Source organism: Polyodon spathula, chromosome 1 (genome assembly GCF_017654505.1).
Source record: "Polyodon spathula isolate WHYD16114869_AA chromosome 1, ASM1765450v1, whole genome shotgun sequence".
NCBI classification, from domain to species: domain Eukaryota; kingdom Metazoa; phylum Chordata; class Actinopteri; order Acipenseriformes; family Polyodontidae; genus Polyodon; species Polyodon spathula.
The window spans coordinates 53,355,514-53,371,892 of record NC_054534.1 but is presented as its reverse complement, the minus strand read 5'-3'; the positions used below and the strand labels follow the sequence as shown (position 1 = coordinate 53,371,892).

Genomic DNA, 16,379 nt, shown 5'->3' with positions numbered 1-16,379 from the left:
TACATCAGCATAATCTGGCAACAAATTCAATCAGCAAAAAAGGAGAGGAAGGAGCTCGAAGTGACATTCTTGGATTTGGCTAATGCATATGGTTCAGTGCCACATGAACTTCATTAGATTTTTTCAGCGTACCTATGACCTTCAGAATTCAGCACTACATGGCAATGCCTAGAATGGAAAAATGGCAGGATGTACCATTTCTCCACTGGCTTTTACCATGGCAATTGAAGTAATTATAAGGGCATCAAAATGGGTCTTGGGAGGAGCGTGCTTGGCTTCTGGAATGCGACTACCTCCAATTTGAGCATATGTGGATGACATAACAACAGTGACTACAACAGTAGCTTGCACTAATTGGTTATTGGGCAAATTAACCAATAACATTGAATGGGCACGAATGCAATTCAAGCCCACTAAATCAAGGAGCATCTCTATAATTAAAGGTAAAGTAGTAGATAAAAGGTTTTACGTTAATGGTGAGGTTAATGGTGAGACAACAAGCAGTGGAAGGGTTGAAGAGCATAGACAGCAGTGCTTTACCAGGCAAACTGAAACTCTGGTGCTTTCAGTTTGGTCTACTGCCAAGACTGCTGTGGCCACTAACTGTATATGAGGTTTCCTTGACAACAGTTGAGAAGCTGGAAGCTTTAATCAGTTCACATGTCAGGAAATGGTTGGGAGTTCCACGCTGCCTCAGCAGAGTGGGACTTTATGGTAAAGGAATACTGCAGCTACCAATCTCTGCTCTAACCGAAGAGTTTAAGTGCGCCAAAGTCCGACTGGATATGACATTAGTAGATTCACGTGACAAATGCGTAAGGGAGGCAGCACCTGTGTTTATAAACTGGAAGAAAATGGACGGCAAAGAAAGCTGTGGAAGATGCTAGGCTGCCATTCGAATCAGATATTATGGGGTAAGTTCAGCATGGAAAAGGAGGTTTTGGTCTAAGTTTAGCTCCTCATACATGGCACAAGGCAACCCCGGATCAACGGAGGAAGCTGGTAGTCAATGAGGTGCAAAAGCAGGAGGAGAGGATCAGGTGTGTAAAGGCCATTTCCCAGGCCAAGCAGGGAGAATGGATGAGATGGGAGAGTGTGGAACAACGCAAGATCGACTGGCAAGACCTATGGACAATGGAACAGAGCAGGATCAGTTTCCTCATCAGATGAGCATATGATGTTCTCCCATCACCACAGAACCTAAACCTCTGGGTGGGTGAGGATCCCTCATGTCCTTTGTATTCATTGCCTGCAACATTAAGGCACATTTTCACAGGATGTAAGGTAGGTCTCAGCCAAGGACGGTTTACTTGGCGCCATGACCAGGTGCTTCAATGTTTGGCCTTAGCATTGGAAGACAAGTGTAACCTGACCAATAAGTTACTACCCGTTCCATCAAAGCATTACACACAAAAGACAATATTCCTCCGTCCAGGAGAGCAACCACCAAGAAAAGGTGTTAAAATCAAGCCTCACTCAGGACAACTGGAAGCTGCTCGAGACTGGAAGATGCTAGCAGATGTCGGTCAACGGCTTATTTTTCCACCTGAGATTGCCACCACTAACCTCTGACCAGACATTGTCTTGTGGTCTGGATCAGCATGTCTTGTTCATCTGGTAGAGTTAACAGTGCCATGGGAAGATGCTGTGGATGAGGCTTATGAGAGGAAGAAACTTTGGTATGCTCAACTAGCTGCTTAAGCGGAACAGTGAGGATGGAGAGTCCGAGTTTACCCAGTGGAGGTGGGGTGTCGAGGATTTGTGGCACACTCTACAACCCGGTTATTCAGAGATGTCGGGTTCAGTGGCTAAGAGTTGCGTCGCACAGTGAAGAACTTATCTGAAGCAGCAGAAGGAGCAGCAAATGGCAGTAAGCTGGGCTGAGCTGAGTGGGGGATGGAGGGGGGTGATGGAGGGGGGTGATCCTGGGACGCCAGAATCACTGTTGAGCCCTCTTGAGGTGTCGTGGGCTAGTCAACGAAACACTGAGGATGGAAGGTGCCCACTTGAAGACCCCAGAGATGTACCCTACTTAGCTCAATCCAGACAGTTGTCATGCTGATGCGCTGGGGAGACCGCACTGGGTTGATCCCCGGAGCCTGCATAGCAGCTGTTGTGTGTGCCGATGCGCTGCGAGGCAAAATGAGCTGATCACTGGAGCCAGCATTACACTTCAGCAATCAACACTAGACAGAAGGATATCTACATCATCAGATGGAAAACAACGCAAATGGATGGAGATACAGATGGAGCACACTAGTTTACTGCAAAGCTACGTCTTAGTTAGTGCTTATCTTGCCGAGAGCAGAGTTCAAATCAGCATGAATTTCAACATCTACTCTCATGTAAATGGAAATCAGCGCTTCCTCTGCCAGTGTAATTAATAAACTCGTGCAGATTGTGGCCGAAGGGTAATATAATAATTTCAAGCTAGTTAAACCCCTCGGTCACGGTATGTAAGCCTGCAGTTCTCCCTGCTCTGTGTGGGTGTTCAGAACGGAGAACAGGAGAGTGAGAGGAGAGAGAAAACTAAAAGTAGATCAGTGAAGGCTATTGCGCAGCCTGATCATATTATTTGGTGTATGTGATTTTGTTTAAATCTTTTATTTCGCTTTGTGAGCAAAGTGTTTGTTTGTTTAAATATTTAATTTATTTTTGTTGTTTAATAAGCGGCGCACAGCGCATCTTTTGGACTGCAGTTACTTTGTTATTCTTACGGCATCTGGTATGACATCACAACTCGCAGCCTGGCACAGATTCTTATTCGTTTTACACAACAATTTTCTAGCAGCAGATGCTGCTGCTGATGTATTTTGATAACCACAATACTAATAGGCGGCGGGAGAAAATATTCTTGGAGGTTGGGGCTGAATAAACTTAATATAGCTAATGTTCTACTGTTGCCGAAATTATATGCTTCTACTTAAACCCCATAAGGACACATCGGAAAACTGACTTTCATGGTAACTTAGGGTCCAATCGAACCCCAGCAATAGAACATCATGTAACTAACAACTGGAGTAAATGTGCATATGAACACTTAGCTTTTCCATCACTTCTAACCATCATTTGGTATATGCAAAATGGATACTGCGCACAGCTGTCTCCTAGCAAGTGAAGACACCACTGTATTCTGGACACTGTAGTTTATTCAAGGAACATATCATCCGGGCGTGTGAGAAAGCCCCAACTCCTATTTCATTTCTATGTGTTCCAAGCTCTTTCCGTTTTTGAGTTACAGGCACTTGAACACACCGACTGAGCTCTGCATCACAGCACTGGAGCACTGAATGAGGGGGTGCTAGAGAGTATGCATACGGGCATGCCTGACATCAATAGGAAGTGCAAAGTCTGCACTTTTAAATGACATTGAAACCGGAATGCTGTCTGTTGAAGTAACCGAGTAACAGTAAAAAAATGAAACTTAGGAGCTGACTCACGTCACATGACTCAAGCCTAAGTTTCTGTTTGCTGTAATTTCGCTTAGGAACAGGTGTTCAGGACATACAATACATCATTGGAAAGGTCCATATCTATGTTTCAAACAAGCCTTGAACCAGGAAGCTAGCTATTATGGTGCCTGAGATATTCATGCGAGAAAGTTGGGCCTGCTGATACACTACACCTGGGGTCCATACCGACCCCAAAGCTAAAACAATTTGGGAAATTCAACCAGGCTACATGGACTACAATTATCTATCCTTTGTATAGTATAACAGGATGGGTGCCTGACACCTGCCTAAAAGGAAACAAAAATCAAGGTTACCTTATGAGGGTTAAACACGCAATGCATTTATCAAAGTATTCACAATATGGAAGTATTAAAGCCCCACATTAAACCAACTGATCTAGTAAATGTCAAGTTAAACGTAATGTGCAGTTTCCTTTGAAATTGCTCATCATTTGCAAAAAGAGAGCATAACTCATAAAAATTCCCTCTGTTTTCTGACATTTGCTTTTCATCATGACCCCTAAGGGCCAGCCCCTGGTGTGAAAGATCACTGATTTTTTTAGCGTATTCTCTGTTTTCCTGAATAGTCATCTTGTGAGAGTTTGAGAGATGACGTACAACTAAACGCGATTTACTTGCTGCCTGGAAATGTTTCCACTTAATCATACATTCCAAGTGAACCTTACAATTGGAATGACTATTCAGCTTTTCTCTGATCTTTTTCCAATCTCGCAACCCATTCTCTGTAAAAGTGTTATCCTTGTATTCCGAGGAACAATATAAAGTTCTACAGGGATAGCAAAATACAGCATCAGCAGGTACACTGAACTCAATAAACCGATATCGATTGAACAATGAAGATGAGAATGATCAATTTTTATTACTTCACTAACAGAACCGCCGCTGTACAGACAATCGCAAACTACAGCATACATCATTATGTTCCAAAAGCAACAAGACCCTTCCACAATAGCGACAGCATAGCAACAGGTTAAAGGTTAGGGATGTTGTGTATTGCCTTCAGCGTCGGTCAGTGTGGTAATCTTTTGTACCAAGGCTAGAGAAAATGTTTGAATTAGCAAATTGGTTTTTGGGGGGGGGACCAAGCCCTGTTAGACACAGCCTTCCGCCACCTATAACAATACTCCACAATGCTTTAGACAACAGCTCAATGTTTTATCTTACAATATAGGGCTGATTACACATTCAGCTGCTTACCTCCATTTGCACTATCATTTCTAAGGAACCCCATTTCACCTCATGGACGCCCTACTTGTAAATAGTGTTTTGTTTGGCTGTGGGTGTTTTCAATAAAGATTTATTATTTTGAATTTAAGTTTGGTAGGGATGGCGTTAATTCCATCCCTGCCAAATACACATGTGGGATAATTAATCATCACTCAAGCCTCGTGGTATAAAAGGGAACTAAATCCTTTATTTGGAAAGAGGAGTTTGAAAGGAGGGTTCAATGAAGGTTAATGCCCAGCCTGAACAAAGCAAGCAAGTAAGACAGCATTATTTTGGCGTCATTTGATTTGTTTTGTTTTGCCCTTGTAATAACCCAATAGACTCAAACTGAGCTGGGCCAAATTACACTGTAATGAATTAACTTTGCAGGGAGCCAGATAAAATACCTCCAAGGGCAATATTCAGCTTGCGGGCCTTGAGTTTGACCCCCTTGCTCTATATAATGACCTGGTTCATGAGGATCAAACTTCCTAATGAGTTTTGTCATTCCTCTCAATTCCTTCCATGCATTAGGTCGCCTTGTTAAAGCCTCTTTACAGCCTCCCTATTTACTTTGGGTGTTGTCGTTTTGTGTTGGGGTGTGAGTGGCATGTATGCTGCTTCAGGAATGCTGGAATGTCAGGCTGAAGGAGTGAGACTCTTTGCCGGCATTACAACACTGAAATCATCCTCTTGTATAGAGACAACTGATTTGTCCTGTCTGGGTGGATGGATAACTGTTGCAATAGCTGCCCCTTTGTCCAGACAAGTCTGGTCCCAGTACATATCCATCCTTGCCTGTTCTTTTTCAACACAATAACTTTCTAATTCTATCTTGTTCATGTACTATCCCTTGTAGATTTACTATTTGCAAGTGTATGGCTGTTATCAGTGCATCCTGCTTGTATATTTCTATTTCTTTGTCTCAAATTTCAATCTTGAAATCTTTCTCTCTGCTTTTTCTGTCTGCTTCCTCTATGCTGAAATGCACCTCTCTCTTTCTCTCTGCTCTTTTTCTTCTATCTGTTGTTTTAATCCCATAACATGCCAAGCCAAAATATGCTAAGGCTAAGTTTTGCTTTGACTTCTTTAGTTTTTTGTTATTTCAACAGCACACTTTTTGAACAATTGCACAATTGCGTTAAAGAGGCCCGTTCCTGTGTTGACATCTCTGGCTCTTCCTCCTCAACAGTAGAGAGAGAGAGCAGAAAAGTTAGTATTATTAGTATTTTTCCACTGAAACATCAATACCCATAAGTTAATACTTTGTGCCATGTTATCCTTTGTAGTCTACTGATAATCCTGGTAACCTCAAGGATAGACATTCTTGGGACACTAAAGGTTTTCCGATTCCATTATCACATACACAGCATAAAGTATTGTTGGTCAGCTTGTCTTAAATGACTGGTTTGTTTCACAAAGCAGTGTTAATTTGTCTTAATGACAGGTTTTTAGGTTACTACAACTGTTTTAGTTAATGTTTTTGATTTGTATATTTTACCATTTAAGAAAAACTATAAAATGTAATTAAATTGTTTGCAGACACATTACTGATATCAGAAGGAATAACCTACAGTGGCAAACTTTATTTGATTCTTGAGAAGAGAAAAGGAGGTTTGACTCTTTTTTAACAGGTATTATATTGTAAACTGTACTAATTGATGAAGGCATGCTATGCTGCTATGATGTCACTGATGTGCACTTCACAATAATGGATGATGTCATAAGGACAGACCCTGGTGTATTTACCTTGATTTATTTAAAAAGCAATACTGTACATACAGTCCAATGTGGGATGAATATAACTGTTTTAGTTCAGTTTTGAACTATGTGGAATGAGTAATGGAAAGGAGATACCAGGATTTTCCTGTGGTGCGAGATAAAGTTGGGAAAGAAAGAGGAGGACATGCAAAGGAGATGGATAATGTGGCAACAGAAAGTAATAAAGGAGCTGGAGAGACAGGGACTGGGAAAGTTAAGAAAGAAAAGAGAGAAGGGCAACATAGTGGACAAGGGGCCCAAGATAATCAAAGTGGAGAGCAAGATACTGCTAGAGAGTGGAAAGGCAAGAACAAAGAAACAGGCTCATATAACACCTGTCTTTGCCTCATTGCACTGGCTTCCAGTGCATTTTAGAACTGATTTCTAAATCGACATATAAATCACTAAATGGTTTGGCACCTGATTACCTAACAGAGATTTTGTCCTCATATAAACCTCTGCACACTTAAAGGTCAGCTATTGCTGGCCTTTTGTGCCTCTGAAAGGTAAAATTGAAAAGCGGAGTAGAAAGTGCATTTAGCTATAATGCCCACAGATTATGGAATATTGCCCTGTTTTAGTAGAGATGATGCTTCAGTCGATATTTTTAAGTCAAGATTAAAGACTTACTTTTATAGTGTGACTTACAAATACAGTGCTATCCCCTTATAACATGACCTGTTATAGTGCCTGTTAGAGTCGGTTATAACACTGTAAGGTTGTGGCTCCCATTTCCTCCAGAATACAATTTGACTCGCAAACATTGAGTGAACATTCCAGATGCTTTAAGTGATCCTGGTCATGTTATCGTGAATTATGCCAGGATAAATTGTAATAAAACTCTGAAAAAAAAGAAAAGAAAACCTGCAACAATGATTCCCTTTCAATTCGAAAATAACCATCAAGGTATGGGCTATTGCCGTCAGGCAGTAGGATTGGCTGAGCTTTATAGCAAAGCTGCCGATAGGCCTCTGCGCGAGCTGACGTGTAAGCCCTCCCCCCTGGGAGCTTACTATACGCAACAAGCGGGGACTCTCTTCCTCTTTTGCTCTTCAGGCCGTGAAGGCTTCTGGAGTGACCTCATGGCTTGATGGTTATTTTTTCTTTCAGGGAACCGGGGTTGCATCTGCAACCTATCGTTCCCTTTCAATTCGAAAATAACCATCAAGGTATGGGAACAGTGTACCCAAGCCATCGCGAGGGAGGATTCTCGGCAGTAGGACAGACTTACGTCATAACGCAACTGCGTAGGCAATACATCTAGGCATATGCGAAGCTGCGCCTCAGCGTCTATGCTCGCAATAACACCTGTCCTAAGGTGGAGTAGAAAAAATAAAAAAATAAATATATATATATATATATATATATATATATATATATATATATATATATATATTGATATAACATATAGTTCAAGCACGGGAGCTTTATAAGCTCGGTCCACGCACCTCAACGCTCGGCGCTTCGACGCTCGGCACACGCTCGGCATAAGCTCCTCGACGCTCGACTCTTCCACGTTCGACGCTTGGTGCATTAATACCTCGACGCTCGGTGCATGCACCTTGACATTCGACTCTTTGACGCTCGCCGCATGCACCTCGACGCTCGACGCTTCAACGCTCTCCTCTTCGACCCTCGGTGCACGCACCTTGACGCTCGAAGCTCCCTCGTTCGACGCTTGGTACTCGCACCTCGATGCTCGGCGCTTCGACGATCGGCGCACGCACCTCGACGTTTCCGCGCTTGACGCTCGGTGCATAGATGCCTCGACGCTAGGCGCACGCACCTCAACGCTTGACGTTTCTGCGCTCGACGCTCGGTGCATCAACGCCTCGACGTTTGACACTTCGCCGATCGACGCTCGGTTCATCGACGCCTCGACGCTCGGTACCCGTTGACATGTCATTGACATGTCTGGGTTTCACCGTTGCGTCACCTGCCAGGCAAAATTTCCGGCAAGCAACCCGCATGAAGACTGTGTGGCGTGCCTGGAACCAGAGCACGCCTTGTCTGCCTTGGCAGACAGATCATTTTGTACATTGTGTGCTAACTTTCAGCAGCGCACTCTTCGCCAGAGGGCAAGGAAAGCAGTGGGGAGCCACTCCCCCTCCTCTGGGTCATCTTACACGGTGTCTGCTCCACTGTTGTCTACAGGTACCCCGCCTGTAAAACTGCAGCTATCCAGGAGCGTAGATATCCCCAGATCGTAGACGTGCTCGGGAACGCTCTCGTAGCCCATCTATCTGACCCTGAGGCCCCTCCCCTCGCAGGGAACGCCCTCGCCGGTCGTGGTCTCGCTCTGTGTCACCCCGTCATAGGGGACGCTCTCATTCCCCTCATCGGGACAGACGTTATAGGGACAAGTCAGGCGTGGCAGAGCTCACGTCTAAGATGTCCCAGTTTATGGACGTGATGATGGGTCAGCAATCGCTACTCATGTCACTGACAAAGATGGTACCATAGGCCACTGACCCACAGGTCAGGCCAACAGCCATCCAACCAGCTCTGCCCGCCCCAGTCGCCCAACAACACCAAGGGGTTTGGGACATAGATGCCATCTCCAGGGATGCTTCAGAAGGGGAGCCTCTCATTGAGGAGGACAGTGTGGAAGCTGAACTAACCTCTCACAACTCAAAGCAAGACACTGAGTTGGAGGTGCTGGACACCAATGATCCCTTGTGGTCACTGGTGGAGTGAGCAACTGGCCACCTAGGGATTGAGTGGCCAGCCGTAGAATTACCTCGGCGGTCACTGTTTGCATCGCCGTCTGTGCGTCTCCACAGCCCAGGATGCTCCCAGCCTTCCCTGATTTTATTAAGGAGGTGCAATCCACCTGGGGGGCCCCAGCTTCTTCACCAGCAACTTCACGGAAGGCTGCCATGCAGGGAGCAAGTGAAGCGGGATTGGTGTCCTTCCAACCAGTCGATGCCATCTTTGTGGCCCTAGTTGAGACACCGACGCTCTCGGGCCTAATTAAAGACCCTTCATGTCCTAACAGACAGTGCAGGACCACGGAGGTTCATTTAAAGAAGTGCTATTCAACGGCTACAGAGGCAGTTTGATTGTCCAACGTGGCCAGCCTCCTTTTAGTCTCCCAGGCGTTGCTGGTGAAAGATCTTCCAGAGCACCTTTCGACGTCTCTGAGGGCGGAATTGGCGTTGGTTGCTCAATTCCTTGTCAAGATAGCCCAGTTAAATGCTCGGGCCCCGGGCAGGAGTATTGCATCCCTAGTAATTGCCAGAAGGCAGCTCTGGCTCTCACAAGCGAGAGTCCAAGAGCCTAACAAGGCCCCATTATTAGATGCTCCCATCACACCGGGGCACACGTTTGGCCCAGCGATGGACAAGATGCTACAGTGCTCTGCTAAAGCCCGGGAGGCATCTCAGCAGATGACGAAGAAGTGGCCGCATAAGCCCTTCCAGCCTAAGCGCCAACAGGAGCATCAGTGGCGCAGAACACCACCACAGCACCTACCGTGGACGCGGAGTGCTAAGACACCTCCTTCAGCTGTAGCAGCATGCGATCAGCCTCCATTTACAGGAGCGGAGGGTGGCGCCCTAAGGGAGGTGGCAGGCCACATCCTCGTAGAACGAGCGCAGCCAAAACAGCCCTGAAATCTTCAGGCAGCTTTTAACCCACCCCTACACTGTCCCACAGCTCCAGTTCTGGCAACAATGTACCAACGACATCTGGGTGCGCAAGACCATCTCCACTGGGTACACCCTTCAGTTCTGGTTAAAGCCTCCTCCCTTCAGGGGGGTGGTCGTAATTGCGGTGAAGGACTCGGTTCAGTCTTCAGCTCTGAATGTGGAAATACAGGCATTGCTCAGGAAGAGTGCCATTCAACAAGTAAACCCTGCTCTGTTTGACCAGGGGTTCTATTCCAAATACTTCTTAGTGCCCAAGAAGGACAGTGGGTTCTGCCCTATTTCAGATCTGCGAGTACTGAACAAATACCTGCGGGTGTTATCGTTCAGGATGCTTATGCACAGGCACATCATCCAGTCTGTCTGACACGGCAACTGGTTCACCACCGTGCACCTGACAGATGCGTACTTTCACGTTCCCATCTGCCCGGGTCACAGGAAGTATCTGCGCTTCGCATTTCAGAGCAGGGTGTATGAGTTTTGTGTCCTCCCATTCGGCCTGTCACTAGCTCCTCAAACCTTTCCGAAGTGTATGGACGCTATTCTAGCTCCTTTGCGGGTTCAAGGTGCCCGACTGCTGAACTATCTAGATGACTGGCTCGTCTGCGCGCAGTCGAAGGAGCAGTTGGCACAGCACACAGTGATGGTTACAGACCATCTTCAGCGGCTAGGTCTGAAGATCAATTCAGAAAAGAGCCGCCTCGTTCCAAGCCAACACACCGAGTTTTTGGGTCTGCATCTGGACTCAGTGTCCATGGAAGTGACCCTGTCGACACAAAGAGTTGCCTCCCTGGAGCGGTGTCTCTCCCTAGTCAGGTTGAGAGAAACAGTCAGCATGGAGCTGTGCCAGCTCATGCTGGGGTTGATGGCTGCTGCCTTGCAAGCACTTCCCTTTGGCTTATTACACCAGAGACTTCTACAGGCCTGGTTCAATGCCTTCGCGTTTCATCCGCAGAGAGACAAACACCGCAGGTTGACAGTATCCCAAACCTGCTGGGAAGCACTACGCTGGTGGAAAGTTCCATCAAACATCCGCCAGGGCGTGCGCTTGGGTCCCATCTTCCGGACGGAGGTGGTTACGACCGATGCTTCCAACCTAGGTTGGGGAGCAGTCTGGAACATCTCAGGGACCCGCGGAGTGTGGTCAGGACCCTGGACGTCAGCCCACATCAACGCTCTGGAGCTCAGAGCAGTGGACCTTGCCCTTCGACACTTCTTGCCAGTACTTCTAGGCAAGCACGTGTTGGTGAGTCGGACAACACCACAGTTGTGGCGTATATCAACCGCCAGGGCGGCCTACGGTCCCCTCGCCTTCACTGGATGATAACACGGCTGTTGCTCTGGGCACAGCCGCGTTTGACCTCTCTGCGCGCGGTTCACCTACCGGGCAGAGTCAATTATGCAGCGGATCTCCTATCCAGAGGAGGCCCTCTTGCAGGGGAATGGTGTCTCCACCCCCAGGTGGTAGAACGCGTCTGGGAATGGTTTGGCATAGCGCAAGTAGATCTCTTCGCTTCGCGAGAGACCACGCATTGCCCCCTATGGTTCTCGGTGAGGGACCCCGACAGTCTCCTAGGAGTTGATGCACTGGCTCACGAATGGCTGCCAGGGCTCCTATATGCTTTTCCACTGATTCCGATGCTCCCTGCCTTCTTAGAGAAGGTCAGAGTAGAGCAAGAGACAGTGATCCTGGTCGCTCCTCGGTGGCCTCGGAGGATACGGTTTCCGAGCTTGGTGCAGTTGCTACATGGTCAGCCGTGGGAGCTTCCCCTGCGAGCAGACCTATTATCCCAGGCTGAAGGACGGCTTTGGCACCCGAACCCCATGGTCTTGCAGCTATGGGCTTGGCCCTTGAACGGGAGCGCCTGTCAACCTTAGGGCTTTCGACGGCAGTGATTTCAACCATTCAGAGTGCTAGAACGCCCTCTACTAGGTCGCAGTATACGTACAAGTGGCAATTGTTCCATGATTGGTGTCTGGTGGGGGGCCATGACCCAATATCTTGTCCTACGGTAGTGATATTACAGTTTCTACAGAAACTGTTAAATGAAGGGAAATCTCCCTCTTAAAGTGCATTTAGCCGCCATATCAGCTTGCCATGTACGCATTGACAGGTTATCACCAGGTTGCCATTTTCTGGCATTGCAGTTCCTTAAGAGAGCAAGACGTTTGCGACCTCCGAAAACGACCAGTTTACTGTCATGGAGCCTTGACGTGGTGCTAGAAGCCCTTACCAAGGCACCATTCGAGCCTCTCCACACTGTGGATATGAAGCTCATGTCTATGAAAACTGCGTTTCTGCTGTCAGTGATATCAGCCAAACGCGTCAGCGAGTTACATGCACTGTCAGTGCATCCATCATGTATTCGCTTTGCAGGAGACGGTTCTAGGTCTCCATGCGCCCAAATCCAGCCTTTTTACTGAATGTCATATCCCCGTTTCACATGAACCAACCAGTCGAGTTGATGGCGTTCCATCCTCCTCCTTTTTCTTCCCCAGAGGAAAAACAGTTACACATGCACTGCCCCATGTGGGCATTGAGGTGTTATATTGACCGTACAACGACTGTGAGGCAAACAGAACAATTGTTCATATGCCATGGTTCTTAGACCTTGAGTCAGCCATTGTCTAAACAACACCTTTCCCATTGGATAGTGGATGCTATTAAATTAGCTTATGAATCTGCAGGCCTTCCGCCACCAGGGCAGTTGAAGGCTCATTCCACTAGGGATATGGCGAAATCCTACGCCCTCTGTAGAGGGGTACCGGTGTCTGACATTTGCGTGTCAGCCAGTTGGGCTACACCGCATACTTTTATGAGGTTTTACAGATTAAACGTACTGGATTCCTCTGCTCCACTATTTGGAGCATCTGTACTACACTCTATGGCACCTCAGGATGCCAATGTAGTGTCTGATACCCCACCTTAGGACAGGTGTCATTGCGAACATAGACGCTGAGGCACAGCTCTGCATATGCCTAGATGTATTGCCTACACAGTTGCGTTATGACGTAAGTCTGTCCTACTGCCGAGAATCCTCCCTCACGACGGCTTGTGTACACTGTTCCCATACCATGATGGTTATTTTCGAATTGAAAGGGAACGATTGGGTACGGATGCAACCCCGGTTCTCTGAAAGAGAAAATAACCATCAAGCTGTGAGGTCGCTCCGGAAGCCTTCACGGCCTGAAGAGCAAAAGAGGAAGAGAGTCTCCGCGCGCTGCATATAGTAAGCTCCCAGGGGGGCGGGCTTACATGTCAGCTTTGCTATAAAGCTCAGCCAATCCCTTTTCCTTGACGGCAATATCCCATACCTTGATGGTTATTTTCTCTTTCAGGGAACCGGGGTTGCATCTTCGCAACCGATAAGCAAAAACGTTTTGTTGTAAAAATGTAATGGCATAAATTACCGTAAATTCGACTTTGACCTTGTAAAATTATGAATATTTCGAGGACACGAACTTTGTGCGATGATATATATATATATATATATATATATATATATATATATATATATATATATATATATATATATATACATATATTCTAAAAGTAAAAGTAAACCGTCCATTAATCTTATAAAACAAGTACGAAACAATACGTGTGTATAAACATCCTTGGATTCAGTGTTATTTTTTTTACAGTTTACAACATTTATTATAAAAAATATAGCATTTAAATCAGAGTGGTGTAAACTTTAAACTGGTGGAATAGAAGTTTCTATTATACTGTATATATTGTAATGACCCGGGATTTATACTGTTTCAGGACTGGTCTACAGACCCTGTTGTTTGTGTGTGTGTGTGAGTGTGTTTGTTAGCAGGGAAGTGGTAAGCTTGCCTCAGCCGGCATTGGTGGATGACGTCCGGGGAGACGGGGACATGAAAGCATATGGGGGGTGCCAACATTAGTGCGGGCAGAAAAAAAAAATCTTGCTTTTGTAGTCATTTTTGTATTTACAATATAATCGTAAATCTCGAAAAACTACTCACTTCTAAATCTTTTGTAGTCATTTTTGTATTACTTTAGTATAAATACGTTCATTTGGATTCATATGTTGTTTTTTTCTGACTTTATGTGAACGAAAAGACACACATTTGCCCATTTTCCCATTGGAAATAGTGATATTTTGAAATATCACTGTCCTGGTCACAACAGCAAAGTTTGTGGGGAATAATAGCCATTTTCTATACTTTTGAGGTATAAGCAATTAGGAAATAACACTTACTACCCAGGAACAAAAATTGTGTTACATAGTATATATATTATTATTATTATTATTATTATTATTATTACTTTGTCAATTTTGTGATACTGTGATATGAATGGCGCTATATAAATGCATTTAATTGAGCTGAAGGCTGAAAGAGCAGTGTGTGTCTGAACTGTGAGAAGAGATATTGCTCTAGAGTCCTGAGCTGAACAGCATTCATTAGGAAGCCTGGGAAAAGCTTACACAGAATGAGAAAAAGCAAGATTTTGTTTTTATTGTAAAAATGGTTAATAAATACATTTTCATTATTAAGTATGATATCTACAATGATTAACACAAAAGTATTTTCGCATATTCCGCAGTCAGTTGTTTTTTCTGTGCATTTTAAAGAAAACATATCATGTTATATTACAGCTGATGTTGTATAGAACAAAGTCACAAAGTCTCTTGTTAATTGTGTCTCAGCAGAGTAGCTTTTATTAAGTATAAATCTTCATAGCAGTGCAATGCCATTGCATTTAACGTATTGGGTAACACCCCACAGTACAGAGGATTACAAAGGAGTTGCCTTTTCTTTTGATATTTACAGCCACTAGCACACAGACTCCTCCAGGCTCCTCCAATGGTTACACAATTCTGATCTGATAACATGGGATGCACCCAATAGAATGTTCAAGAACATTCTGCTATGCAAGCAGAAAAACACAACCAAAGCACCTCCAACCTGAGCAAACAAAACTTCAGCTGTGAGTGGAATTTGACCCAATATACATACCAATTTCACCTAGTCCCACCTTTTGCTGTTAACTTACAAGCTACAGCTTAATACACCCCCCACATTTCCTGTATCAGATCTATACAACTCGTTCCACATGTAGAGATATTTTTCCTCAAGCTTTATCTTATTGCAAGCATTTTCTTATAACTGTTTTATTGTTTTACCTTTGCTTTAGAGACAATAGCACAAAACCAAAAGACAATAAACAACAGTGAAATAATGGGGCTCACATTACAAGGTATATGGACCTATGCACATATAAGCAAAACCATTACATACTTTAAGAATTGTTGTACAATAACTCGTTATTCTACATTTCCAAAATGAGGAACACAGCCAACAAACAGTCCAAGAGAAGAGCTATTTTTTTTATCTTCTGCCAAGCTTTTTTTCCATGTTTAAATAGTAAAACATTATGTTTATCCAGTCCTGGATTTTAGGAGCTGAGCTTGACTTCCAGTTTTGCAGGATTAGCTTCTTTAGAACAAATGAAGATAACATCACTATCAGCCAAAAAGATACCTCAGATTACAGTTGTGAATTGAATCATGGTGCAGGCAGAGGGAGGGGGTCAAATGTATAGCAGTCTGTAAAGTGGAGGACAGCCAGCTCTCATACTCATTCCATAGTTTCATATAATCTTCCAGCAATCCCACAAGGAATGTATCAAGGAGTCTTTGTATTTTACATTTTAAACAAGTATCTGGGATGCTGTTGTTAAATTTCTTTGAAACATTCTGGGTGTAATAAATTCTAGTTGTTTGTTTATATTGTATTAAATGCAGATTTTCATTAGTAGTGAAATCTGACGTTTGTACCCAGCATGGCTTCCAGTTTAGAGCTACATTATCTCGAACCAAGATCCAAATTCCATGTGTCCTGCATTTTGTCTAAAGAGGAGCTGTTGCAAGATGAGTTGAGCAGAGTACTATAAATTCTACCTGTAAGATGTGTGCTTAGATTTGTATTAAATAGTATCTATTATTCTTTTTAACCAAATCATGTATCTGATTTATACCAGTAGATCTATATTCTATATTTATCCACAGTTCTTCTTCTGAAGCATTTACGATATGATAGTGATAGAAGGCTTGTGAGGCGAGAAGGTAAAGTTCAAGATTTGGAAGGTTTAATTCAGCTTTTGATCATGGGGAGTGAAGTAAGTCTCTCTTAAGCCTGTGTGACGTATTAGACCAAATAAATGATGCAATTAAAAAGTATGTTGCTTTAAAGAAAGTTTTAGGGAGAATAATAGAGATTGTAGAGAATATGAATAAAAACTTGGGTAACCAAATCATTCT

The 16,379-nt window shown here is 44.4% G+C and overlaps 1 pseudogene; it reads left to right on the top strand.

Annotated features, from left to right (window-relative positions):
* Positions 1–8,349: 8,349 nt before the first annotated feature.
* Positions 8,350–11,934, top strand: LOC121321399 (annotated as a pseudogene).
* Positions 11,935–16,379: the final 4,445 nt, after the last annotated feature.